The sequence below is a fragment of the Carica papaya genome, chromosome 1 (assembly GCF_054855325.1).
Source record: "Carica papaya isolate Zhongbai chromosome 1, ASM5485532v1, whole genome shotgun sequence".
Classification (NCBI taxonomy): Eukaryota; Viridiplantae; Streptophyta; class Magnoliopsida; order Brassicales; family Caricaceae; genus Carica; species Carica papaya.
Genome location: NC_142309.1, coordinates 8,436,845 through 8,449,491, shown reverse-complemented (window position 1 = coordinate 8,449,491; position 12,647 = coordinate 8,436,845). Strand labels below are relative to the sequence as shown.

Here is a 12,647-nt window from a genome sequence, read left to right as displayed (position 1 = left end):
ATAGTTTTTTTTTTTTTTCTGTATCTGTTTCTGATATTATTTCTTAAAAATATACCTTACATCTTTTATCTTTTTCTTATTCTGATGCTATTCAGCAACCAGAGAAGAGGAAGCTTCAATAATAGAAGAGCAATGGAAACCAGTAATAGGCTTGGCCCGTCCTCTTTAGTGACTGAGCTTGATCTAAAAATATTTTATAAAGTTAACAAAAACTGACTTGACTTTTTTGTTGGGGTTGCCTAAAAGAAGAAATTAGAAATTTCTGGCTGGGTTCAAAAATTTAAATGGTTGATTTTCTTTCTCATATAATCCTCAAACTCCCAAAATAGCATTTTTTTTCTATATTCCTTAATTAAAATTTTGTATTGGATACAATTTTCTATCTAAAACTTTTTTATTTTCTTTTCCACAATTTCGAGTCTTTTCTCAGAAGATGAATGTTGTCGAAGCTGCAATATGCCAACTTAATCATATGATTTGTTTTCAATGCATTTTCTTAAGCTGGTTGAATAACTCACATGAACGTTTTCTAAAGGTATACAGTTAATAATTCTTTATGCAACATTTGTAATTCAAGACTCCGTTAGATTACAATCTTCATTTCTTTAAAATTCAAATATAGTGATATAATTAGTAGGTGATAACTTCTAAAATACTTAATTACTTATTTGAAACTGAAGTTTTCACTTTCTGTCGTCAGCAACTCTTTCATTTCCACTACGAAATACCAAGTTTATTCAACATAATTTCTTCATCAATTATCCAAAATTTTTGAAACAAAATTCTCTCTTTCCTCATGTTATTTCAACAAATTTGTAATTAACCTTTTTTTTTCTTATGCAAATCTTTATATACGATATGTAGTACTTAGTAACTGTTAACACAAACAAAATACGAAATAAAATATTAATCAAAGAATCTTTCAAATTCAAGATACTCTCTTCCAATATTCTTAAGAATTCATATAATTATCTGAGACTTAATATTATTAATACTCTATTTAACAGCGAATAAACTATACTAAGATTTTATTTAATTGTCATTACTCCAACCAAAGTTCATCCAAATTTTGCGGCCAACGTAGAATCTTTGTCTAAAAATTAGTATCAAGAATTTCATCACTTTGTAGTCTCTTTTCTATGCAAAGTAGCTAGCTTATTTAGTGAATACTTGATCTTGATATCCAAAATGAGTTTATGCCGTCAATTTGTATAGATAACTCAAATTGCATAAACTAATTAGAGAATTCAGGTAAATCTATCATAAAATCTATACTAATTTTTTTTACATTTCTTTTCAATAACTAGGTGACTCGAAATTTTTTCATGCACATCGAATGCTCAATTTTTTCTTAATTAAATACTAAAAATTATAAATATATCTATCAATACCTTTCTTACTATTTTCACATATTATCAGAATATTTAGTATCTCTATCAAACATGTACTAGCATAATTAAATTTGTTAAAGACCTTTTTCTTTCCAAATTATGTGGTCAAATATCTATTATCCAAACATAAAATGTCAATCTTTCTTAATAAGAAATTTTTTTTGAACACTAGCTTTCATTTTTCCTTGCTCATTTATCTATATAAGTACTCAAACCTCTTAAATTGTGGATTCTTTCAATAAGTATTGCTTGGAATCCAAGATTAGAATATTATACTTGAAAGATTAAAGCTAAAATACTTTAAATTCTCATCACTTGCAAATCTTTCAAAATTTCTTCCAATACAAAATTAAGGTTATAAAATTACCATAACTTTTTTGTGAAAAAACCGACCACTAAGTTCACATTTTAGAAGATAATCCAAATATAAAACTTTTCAATCATTTCAGTCACTCTCTACCTCCTTCATCCAACTTTTAAGCATAGTTTACATTCTTTAAACCATAAATATATCCATCATTCAAAATAATTTCTTCCTAAACTTTTAAAATAAGAAATGATTGTTAACTATAAACATATGTAAGACAATTCTGCTTACAACGTTTCAACTCTCAAAATATCCATACAATGACTTTCAAATTCATTACAATATATTCTAACTCCTTTCTAGATCTTTGGTTTTAGATTTGTGAAGTTACAAGTACATATATCAGTTGATAAAGACATCACAATAAATTAAGTATCCTAAAACATGCCTTAAACAACAAGTTAAAGAAATCCTTAATCATATTCCTCACGTCAAAGATTAATTATCTTTTAAGAATATTTGAGAGAACATTTAATTCCTCATATATGGGGTACTTGTTTCTTATTATTTCCTTTATAAGTTCTTGGTAGAATTTAATCCAATGCATACTCTAATCTTCTTTTTGCTTCCCATAAAAAGAATACATTACATCCTAATAATAATTTTCAGTATAAAACATATACTTGCTAAGAAATTTACGTAATTGTTCATGCACCACTTTAGCTTTATCAATTGTAAACTTAAGAATTCTTAGAGATATAGAAACACTCATCGAAACATAGAAAAGTTCAGAAGCCAAAAAATTTTGATATAACTTATGTTCACTTAAATTAAAATTTAAGCTGACATGTTAGTAAATTTGTCTTCATCAATTCATCATCAATCCATAATTAAAATTAAATTTATTTAGTAAAAAGTCAAACTTTACTTCTATTTTCATTTTACAAAATTTAATATCTTTACTTCTATGACTTTATTTAGTGAAAAAAATTTATTTACATTATATTATAATAAAAAAAAATATTTTTATCTTTATTATTATTATGTTTTCTTTAGCAAGATAATAATGTTGATTTTATTTAATGATAGATAAATTTTTATTATATTACAATATAATTTTATAAATGATAGATACATTTTTAATTAGATTATAGTACAATAATTATAAAGAATTTATCTTTGTTATTTTAGTTGACTATGTTTGATTTTAAGACTGATATCAACTTAATTAACTTCCTATGACAAAATTTTAACAAACTTTATCTTTATATTTTATTTTTAATATATATTTTTGCTAATGCAAGTAAAGGTCTTGTTTATTTTCATTCATTTTTCTGATTTTACATTCTTTTTTTATTTATTTTAATATTTTTAATTAAGTTTACTACCTTATTTTTAATTTTCCCGTCTAACAAACTGATAATATTGTTTTTCTATTTCATATCTTTACTTTTATAACTTATTTAGTGATAGACAAATTTTTATTTATATTATAATATAATTTTAGATCAACTAATAAATTTGCTTTTCTATTTTTGTTTAATTGAATTTAATGCCTTTACTTTCATGAGTTGATTTAGTTATAAATTTTTATTTTTATTGTAATATAATAAATAAAAATAAATAATTATTTTTATCACTGATGAAACTAAAAAAATTTTTTTATAAAAAATTTCTTTATACAGTTAGTATACACACTATTATTATTATTATTATTATTCAATTATTTTCTTTTTTATTATGTGGTTTTTCTTTTTTTAAATCGGTTTTTTTTTTTATAATTTCTCATTAAAATAATATTTTCCGTTTTTTTAATTTTTTATTTTATTTATTTATTAAATTTCACTTCAAATTTACTTTTAAAACATTTATTTTTACTCATTATTTTATATTTCACAAATACATACGAAACAAAATTATTAATCTATAATAAATGTCGAATTTTCACCTGATTTTATTTATATAGTATCAGAAAAATCAACTTATTTTGTAAAATAATACAATTTAGTTTCATGTAAATGTTATATTAAATGAAGAAAATACATTTTAAATTTTTCTACATGTAATTAAATTTAAAATATATATATTTCTTATTTCATTACCAAGGAAAAAGCAAGAGAGAAAAAAAAATCTTTTGCTGAGCCGTTTGAGGTGCCAGCTGGATAATGTGGGACCCATAAACACAAAAGGAACATAATCCTCAGACAGCTGCCGATTGAACGAACTCCACTTTGTCTCTCTTATCTCACCTCTCCCGCTCCTCGCCTATCCTATAAAATACCACTTCACTCGCCAACCCCCATTTTCCGACACTTCTCCGAGAAAGTTACTAGGCGTTCTCTCTTTCAGCCAAGAAAAAGTTAGGGTTTCTTGCAGAGAATGGCGGTGCCTGGCAAGGGAAAGAAACCCAGGCTGGACGGCGAGCGAGACTCTCTTTTTCGCTCGATCGAGCAGTTGCAGGATGTTCAGGATGAACTTGACAAGGTTCGCTTCTCAATTGTCCGCTGCCTCTATCTACGTGCATGTCTCTCTTTTCATACATATATATGTATGTATATAATAACACAGGTACACGTAAACATGTGTTTTTTTTGGTTTTGTATGGGAAAAGGTTGTCATCTACGTTGACGGTTTTTATGAATGGAATCTGATTATATTTGTCCGGTCCACGATTTTTTTGGTTCACTAACTTGAACTTTACTTGATACAATAACTCTTACTTTGTTTTCTTTTCTCTTGATACGTTCATTATATATCTTGTCTCTATGTTCATTGTCTTCCAGGTTCCATTTTATTTTTCTCTGTTTTTTCTCCTGATACGATTGCTAACTTATCGCAGGGTTGATTGTCTTCCAAGTTAGATTCTGGTTAATCTATTTCACATTAGTTTGTGTTTCTTCCGATACGATGTTTATTTATCGATATTCTTCTGAGTTGATTGTCTTTCAAAGTTCAAGTTTCGATTCTCTGGTTCGTATCGGATAGTTGTCTTGATTGTTTGAGTGCCAGAAGTCGGTGGTATTCGTAAGCTTTTTTGTTTGACGCTGTTTTTGTTAGCCAATAGACCTGTATGGGGGAAGCAACTGAAAGATGGTAAGCTTGCAAATTTCTTCATTTTTATGGGCCAGCTGTGTTTTTTTCTCCCCTCGGGGTCGAGTGGGAGAAGGCACAAAGCTTGGTCTTCTCCATAGTTAGTTAACTCAGCATAACCATGGAGTTGGTTGAAGGTATTTGCAGATTGCTTTGGTGGGTTAGTGTGATCACTTGAGTTTGCTATGGAATCCTTAGAAGATTTCTGAATTTGGTTTTACTCAAGAACAAAATTTGCGATGGGGATAAGATAAGTGAAGTTGAGATGTTAAAATTTGTTATTAATGACTTTATTGATGTTTACGTTTAATCTCGTACTAACTGAAAATATCCATCCATTTTCTGATGAACTTTGTGGATTTTAGTTATCTTTTGTTGCTTTCTCCCCAACTCTCATTTTCAAATGCGTTATAATGAGTTAAATGAGTCAAATTAGGAAAGTTAGCAATTTCTCCAACTTTTGTTACGGCATTTTTTATTCTAATTTCGTAATTTGATTGTTTTTTTTTTCGAACGGACTTTATTAATACCCTAATTTTCTTGGATTGCTTATATTTCCTTGACTACGGAAGAAAACATCGATTCAGTTTTGTAAACTTGATCATATTGAGTGGGGCATGAATGTAATAAGGGTATAATTGCTTTTGATGCTTGATAGATGGCTGAAGAAGCTAACGACAAGGTGTTGGAAGTTCATCGGAAGTTTACTGATTTGAGCAAGCCTCTTTATCAGAAGAGGGATGAGCTTATCAAATCTATACCTGAATTCTGGTTGCTTGCAGTGAGTAGTCTATATATTTTCTGAATTACCTGTTTGCTGTTATGTTAACGAATACTATGGCTTCTAGGTTTTATGATTTAAAAAAAAATATATGACGAGATATTGTTTTATGCAGCTTCTGAAACATCCTGTACTTGGCAATTATCTGAATTACGAAGACCAGAAGGTTTGCCACATGATTTTGTTATTTTCAAGTTACATGTAGTAAATTTCATGATTCTTACGCTATGCTGGCCATATGTTGTATATATTTCTTAAACTTGTTTTCATTATGTTTAAATAGATACTTAACTATTTGACTTCTGTTGAGATGGACGAGTTTAAATGGGAGCAAGGAAGATACGGATACTCACTCATCTTTGTGAGTCGCCACCAACCATTTTTTATTTAAACTGTTTATTCTTCTGAAAACCAATTACTATTCAGAATTTCAGCTTATTGGTTAATTATATATTTTTCTTCTTTGCTAGACTGCTCGTGCACTAAGTACCCTGCTAATTATTTTTGCTTGCTTATACTAACAGCATTTTGAGGAGAATCCTTATTTTGAAGATGAAACGTTGACCAAAACCTTTACATTTTCTGCTAAGGGAAGAGCAAAAGTAGCTGGTGCAACCATCAATTGGAAGGAAGGCATGGTAGTGATGTTTCTTTCATATCATACACAATGCTATATCTTTCTTTGTTGTTCTCTTACATGCATACTTGTGGTCGTGTAACATTCCTAATTTTGTATTTTGCGAAGGGTAATGCCAATGGAGTTAACATTTTTACGAGAGGAAACAAGCGAACATTGGCATATGAAGATAGGTAATTTGCGTGTGTGTGTTTGTGTGTGTAAGAAGAAAGAGATGGCATGTATTATAGAGTCAAAGCTTTGTATAATTTTCTTCTGTTTCTTATGCACGAAAGTATATGGTGATTCGATGACATCCATATTATTTGAGCAATAACTGAAATTGATGAGCTGCTAAGTAAATTATATGAGTAAGGATAGGATTTCATACCGTAAATTTAATGGAAATCTTTATCATACTGATTTCTTAAATGGAAGTTGGTGGATCAATCAAACCAGATTTTATAAACTGCACTGTGACAACAGATGCGTTATGCATATGTCAGGTGGAGAGAATTTTGATAACAACGGAGGTAGGTCTTTACTTAGGTGTAACAACGGTTTATATGTCTACACATAGAAACATAACTTACTTCAAAGTTCTATGTGCTTGAAAAGGGAAAGGTAGCTAAATATATCCCGGTTGTCCTAATCTATTTCTTACTGTTCTATGACTATCAAGAAACACGATTGTCATAGTGTGCACAAAATCTGTCGGAGACGAAAGTTTGAGTTGAAATGCAAAGTCCTTTTTCTTCATTTCTCAGGAACCAACTGTTTAATATGCAGTTAGTTTAGAGTTATTCATGTTTAGGCAAATGTCTTGCATACTATAAATTGAGTTCCACAATGTTTATTCCTTTGAAGTATAGGAGATTTGATCCCATTTTGCCTGCAGCCTTTATCCTCTTAAACAAAAGTTCAAATTGCTGAGTCTTTTCCTTATTTTTTTGAAAAGGGATTGTTGAAAGAAACATACCTCTTGATTCTTTTTACTTGTTCATACTCACAATTATGTGTGTTTAATTTACTTTATCTAGCTAATTACTGATATTTTGAATGCAGTTTTTTCAGTTTTTTTAGCGAACCCTTAGAGAAAATCACGAAAGAGTTTCAAGTTAAGGTTAATCTTTTAATTCTTTTCTTTATTTTCTTGTTTTATCTATGAAGTTTATATGTATGCCTATGTTAAGCTTACTAATGGTATTTGGGACCTGTCGTTAGTGGTGTTGATTGGCCACAGGAAGTGGCGTTATTTAATTATTACGATAACTAAAATTTATCATAATTTGATTTAATATATATTCGGAAGTTGCAGATTTCCTTGATGATTAAGGAAGAGTTATGGCCCAATCCTCTAATATTCTTTACGGTAATTTTTCTTTCTTACATACTCTCCTTTTTATCCTTATTGTAGAGACTTTTTTTTTTTTCTCTCTTTACTTATGTTTGTGGACATAATAAGAATTATTTGGTTGATATAATATTTTTTTTCAAATTTATGAATTCACCATTCCAGGATGATGAGGATTGTGATGAAGATAATGGTAAACATGATGTGGAGGTAATGTAATTTGAATCCCTGAACTTCGTAAATTTTTTCCATGAATAAGTAACCAATATATGAAGAATCTTGAAGTTCATAAATTGTTTCCATTAATAACTAATATCATATATGAAGAGTCGAAGATACATGCAGATATGCATGCATGCACTCTACATGATGTATTCTTTTGCTGTCAGAGTTTTGAGGTTTTCACTTAATATTATTGCAGTAGGATCATTTGACTCATTTTCTATCACATTTATACATCTGCAACACAAAGAGCAGCTATCATCATCATCATCTTGATGCTGTATTTGGTTTAAATGACTTTACATTATCTATTAACTTACAAATTATGTTCTACACATCAAGATTAGTATGAATTAGATATAGGAATTAAGTGAGAATGAAATAAAATTAAACAGAACGTAAACATAAATATTATATATTTTCCCGAGCTAATTTAGTATCTGAGTTAAAAACTATCCCTTAGTATGCAGAAAAGGTATAGTGATTATGTCAGGCAAAAATAAAATCTAATGATGTGTGAAACCATGAGTTTGTAAAGAATCGAGGAATCATCTTGACAAAAAACTATATTATCAAATTAAAGTAAATTTCCATGCAAGATAAGCCCACATCTACTTCTGCTATACATAGATTTTTAGATTTTTTTTGTCTGGTCTAATCATTTTCCTTGGGAAAGTCCATCGCCGTAGAAACATATATAGAACTCCTTTAATACCTTTCTTCTCCCCACAAGCTGCATGCACAGACCACTCAAGTGAGCTTTCTCCCTCAAGAGGACTGCTAGCCTTCAGTACATTTCAGGGCTCTCTTAATTCAGCAGTTGCAAAGCTAACATATTAATTTTTTATGACTTTATGTCTGAAAGAATGTTTAAATAAAAATCTACTATTTTTCTTGAAATACCTTCTAACATGTACACATTTTCAATACCTTCCTCTCCCAACACTTGTAAATTTATTGCACCATACAAACTTTGATTTGCTTGGTTCTGATTGAGTTCTTTGTAAGCAGGAGCCAGATGATGATGATGATGATGGTGATGATGCTGCTTACGATTCTGATTATGATGCTTTTGAGCATAGTTCTGATGATGATGATCACAGTGATGATTAAGAAGATGTGATATGAGGCATGTTAATAAATTATGTGATAGTTTTCGTAGTTTTCTTCTGAAGGTGAATAAGTAATCCAGTTATTACAAACACTTCTAGTTGTATAAGACAATTTTCATAGTTATTGATGGTGTGTAATTTATTAGTTCTTCACAGAACACTGGGATGAATTTTCTGCCTTTTAGGGTATCTGACATTAGGCCTTTGAACTACGTCTTCATATTAAATATTTCTCATTACTTAGAGTTATTTGTATGACTGTCAGTTATAAACAAAGTTAGTTGTTTCAGTATACATATTTCAGTGTGATCAAGTACACTTTTTGAGAATATATGATAGCTGAACTAGATAGCCTATGAGAATGCAGTAGTTTTCAATCATTCTGTATGGAATGAGGCAGTGTGCCTTTCTCTAAAAAATTATGAGTTTCGGATATTGTAATCTTAATTTTACATTGAGATAATGTGTATAATATTTAATTGAGTACTTTAAAGATATGAGTTGAGGTGTAGCACCCGGAAAGGAGGAGGAAAAAAAAAAAAAAAAAAAAAAAAAGGGGGGGGGCCACGTCAGCAGCCACGTCAGCAGGCCCGGTCAGCAGTCCCGGCCAACCAGGGCCTGCCACTTGGCAAGATCGCGTCACTCCGAAAGGAGCCACGTTGGCGATCCGCGTGGGTGCGATCCGACGGCCCAGATCAATCACGCGATCGGACGGCCCAGATTCAAACGCACGGACGGCCCAGATTCAATCAAAAACGAACGGTCCAGATTAAAACGAAATGAACGGCTGTGATCAAAAGGCAAGGGGTTATAAATAGAACCTCCACACCAGACCAAAAACCCTAGCCGCCAACCGCTCGCCGGAGAAGACGAACCAGAGGCCGACCGCCGCCACCCGCCGCCACTCGCCGCCGCACCGGGGAAATTTCCGACCGCCGATTGAGGTAAATTTCATACCCCCGACTCGTTTTTCCCTGCTGATTCCTCCTATGGCCAAATCGAGGCCGAAATCCCGGCCAAACGGCCGGAATACGCGGCCGAAGCCCAGCGGCGCCGCCGCGCCCCCTCTCGGTTTTTGCCTCCGACGAGGCCCTTCCCGGCCTCCGTTCGATGCAATTTTTATATCACCGTGATCACCATTCTTTTCTCTACAGGTTGACCGGAGCCGAATCACCAAAACACGAATCTCGCCGGAGAGCCGCTGCACCCGAGAGCGCCGCCGCCGGTAAGCTCCGTTTTTCCGCGATTTTTTGGCCCCCCGAGGGCCCTAGGGTTGTTTTCTGACAAGGACCAATGCGAGCGTGGCCGAATTCGGCCGAAAACGGCCGAAAACAGCCAACCCGAGGCGACTCGCCGCCGCCAGCGGCGGCGCCGTCGCCGGAGCACGGCGGAGCCGCCGTGCCAGAGTTGCGATTTGGGCCGAAGGAGGCCCTGGGCCTAATTTGGATTTTTTTTGGAACACGTGCAGGTACTGTTAGTGTGTTTCAGTTTCCCGGGAAAAAAATTCAGGGAAAATTAGGGACGGCCTGCAGGCGCACTGTGAATCGTATTCGGATTTCGAAAACAAGTAAGGACCCCTCACCCTATTTCCTATCACGGTATTAAAGTTCAAAATGATAAAACGATATTTCTTGAATTAACGCATGTGTGAAATTGCTTAAGGTTGCTAATGGAGCCCGAGTCTAGTGTGATTGATGATTTACTGTTATTTGGCATGTTTTACAGCTTTAAATGCATTATGGGGTTTGATGTGTTCATTTTATAGTTTCGAATGCATATATTACTGTTTTATTAATTATGGGTTGAATGACTGAAGAACTGATACTGTATGTTGTCTGTTCGGCATGAATTACGATTTGCTTGTTTAAATGTGAATTGATGATGCTTATTGAGGAAAAAGGGAAATGAAACATTGTATAGACTGATAATTGTATGATGGGGTCAGCCTGACTAGATATCCTGAGAGATGGTGGACGGACCGGGTCCGTAGGGAACCCTACCGGGATTGTGGTCTCACATGCCGGACGGGGTATGGAGATCTTATGGTTTTGGGGCCCATACCGGACGGGGTATGGGGACGGCCCGTTTCACCCTCATACCGGACGGGGTATTGAGGTTTATGGTTTTGGCGCCCATACCGGACGGGGTATGGGGACGGCCCGTTTCACCCTCATACCGGACGGGGTATTGAGGTTCATGGTTTTGGCGCCCATACCGGACGGGGTATGGGGACGGCCCTGGAAACTGATTATGAATGTTAAAGATTAACGGGTAGCGGAACCCCTATGGACCCCCACGGATACTAGTAGGCTGGTAAATGAAAGAAAAAGATATGTTGTACAATGACTGAATTACAAGAGGCGTGATAAGTGTTATGTTTTACAACTTAGATTATTCAATGATTATGATAATGTTATTGTTTTTCTCATATTGTTTTCATAAATTCCACCAAGGTAAGTGGATGGTAAAAGTTTTATTATTGATAAAAGGTTTTGTTGTAAATTATGCTACATTGGTCTTTTTGTGTTTTTCTACCCACCTTTATCTCCGTGACGGTGAGATATCGTGATGTTCTTACTGGGCTAGTGTAGCTCACTCCTTAATTAACCATTTCAGATCAGGAAGACATGGTTCCCGAGCCCGTTCCGCAGGAGGACGACGAAGGAGATGCCTAGAGACTCTGTAGTCATACGCATAGTTTATTTTCGAGTTTTCTTTCTTAGTTAGTTTAACCTTTTATATTTTAAGTACGTTTCTGGTCTTTCGTGTAAGGGATGTTAACTGAAATTTTGATCTCGCTTCCGCATTTGATATATTTAAATACTCATTTCTTTCTAATATTTCCGGGGCCGTTACATGAGGAGATTGTAACATTCATTTTAGTTTGCAGTTGTTGAGTTTTATATTTAAAAATTAAACTATATGCTATTAAAAACTTAAACTTAAAAGAGCCAGTGGATTTAGCTCAAAAGTTATTATAGACATCAATATATATACAACAATTCTGAAGTTTACAGTAATTATACTATCCTATCAGTATAGTTATTAAACTCTCTCTTATTTAATAAAATTTCTTCAAACCATTTGGTTTTTCTGAATTTTACTTACTACATTTTTATATTTGTTGAAATTTTTTGGGTTAAATAGGTGAAAATAGATGACTGAATACTAGAAGTATTAATTAATTTTTAACAAACAAAAAAGTATTAGAATTAGTATATGTATTATTATCCAATACACCAATCTGATACTACAAAAATATAAAAAACTTACTGTATATGGAATTTTTTTTCTTAAAATGCACCTGTAAAAAATATTTTAAATGACATCAGTAAAGGTACACAAAACCAAAGACACAACAAAAAGTGAAAGTTAGAGATTTAAAGAACGTATACAGAAACGTTCTATATATACATATTATATATATATATATTGAAAGTGCAAAATCCGGAAATAAAGACTTGAAATTTTATTCACCACTTTCTATAGATAATTTTACTCATATGCATATTTATAAGTATAAGAAGATACATATTATATGAAATTAACAAAAATAATTAAATCAAAACAAAGAAAAAATAAGTAGAAGAAAAACATATTATCACTCTCTTTGCTGGCACTTTAGAATTGTCCCGACTCTTCAAACTGTCAGCAAAACCAATTTCCTGTTAAGCACAGGAGTTCTCTTTCTATTCATTTTTCTCTTATATACAGCTCCACAAGCTGAACAATTTAAATTGGATATAAAACTTGTCTCAAAGAGGAACAGACTAA

General features: G+C 32.5%; 1 long non-coding RNA gene across 2 annotated transcripts; it reads left to right on the top strand.

The window, feature by feature from the left end:
• The first annotated feature begins 3,849 nt into the window (after positions 1 to 3,849).
• On the top strand, positions 3,850 to 7,073 carry LOC110820198 (uncharacterized). Of its 2 annotated transcripts, XR_015820973.1 has the most exons (4): positions 3,850 to 5,569; positions 5,685 to 5,930; positions 6,094 to 6,207; positions 6,315 to 7,073. It is a non-coding gene; the product is annotated as an uncharacterized LOC110820198 (long non-coding RNA). The 2 variants fall into 2 exon arrangements; XR_015820967.1 differs by having other exon boundaries at positions 6,094 to 7,073.
• The last annotated feature ends 5,574 nt before the right edge of the window (positions 7,074 to 12,647 follow it).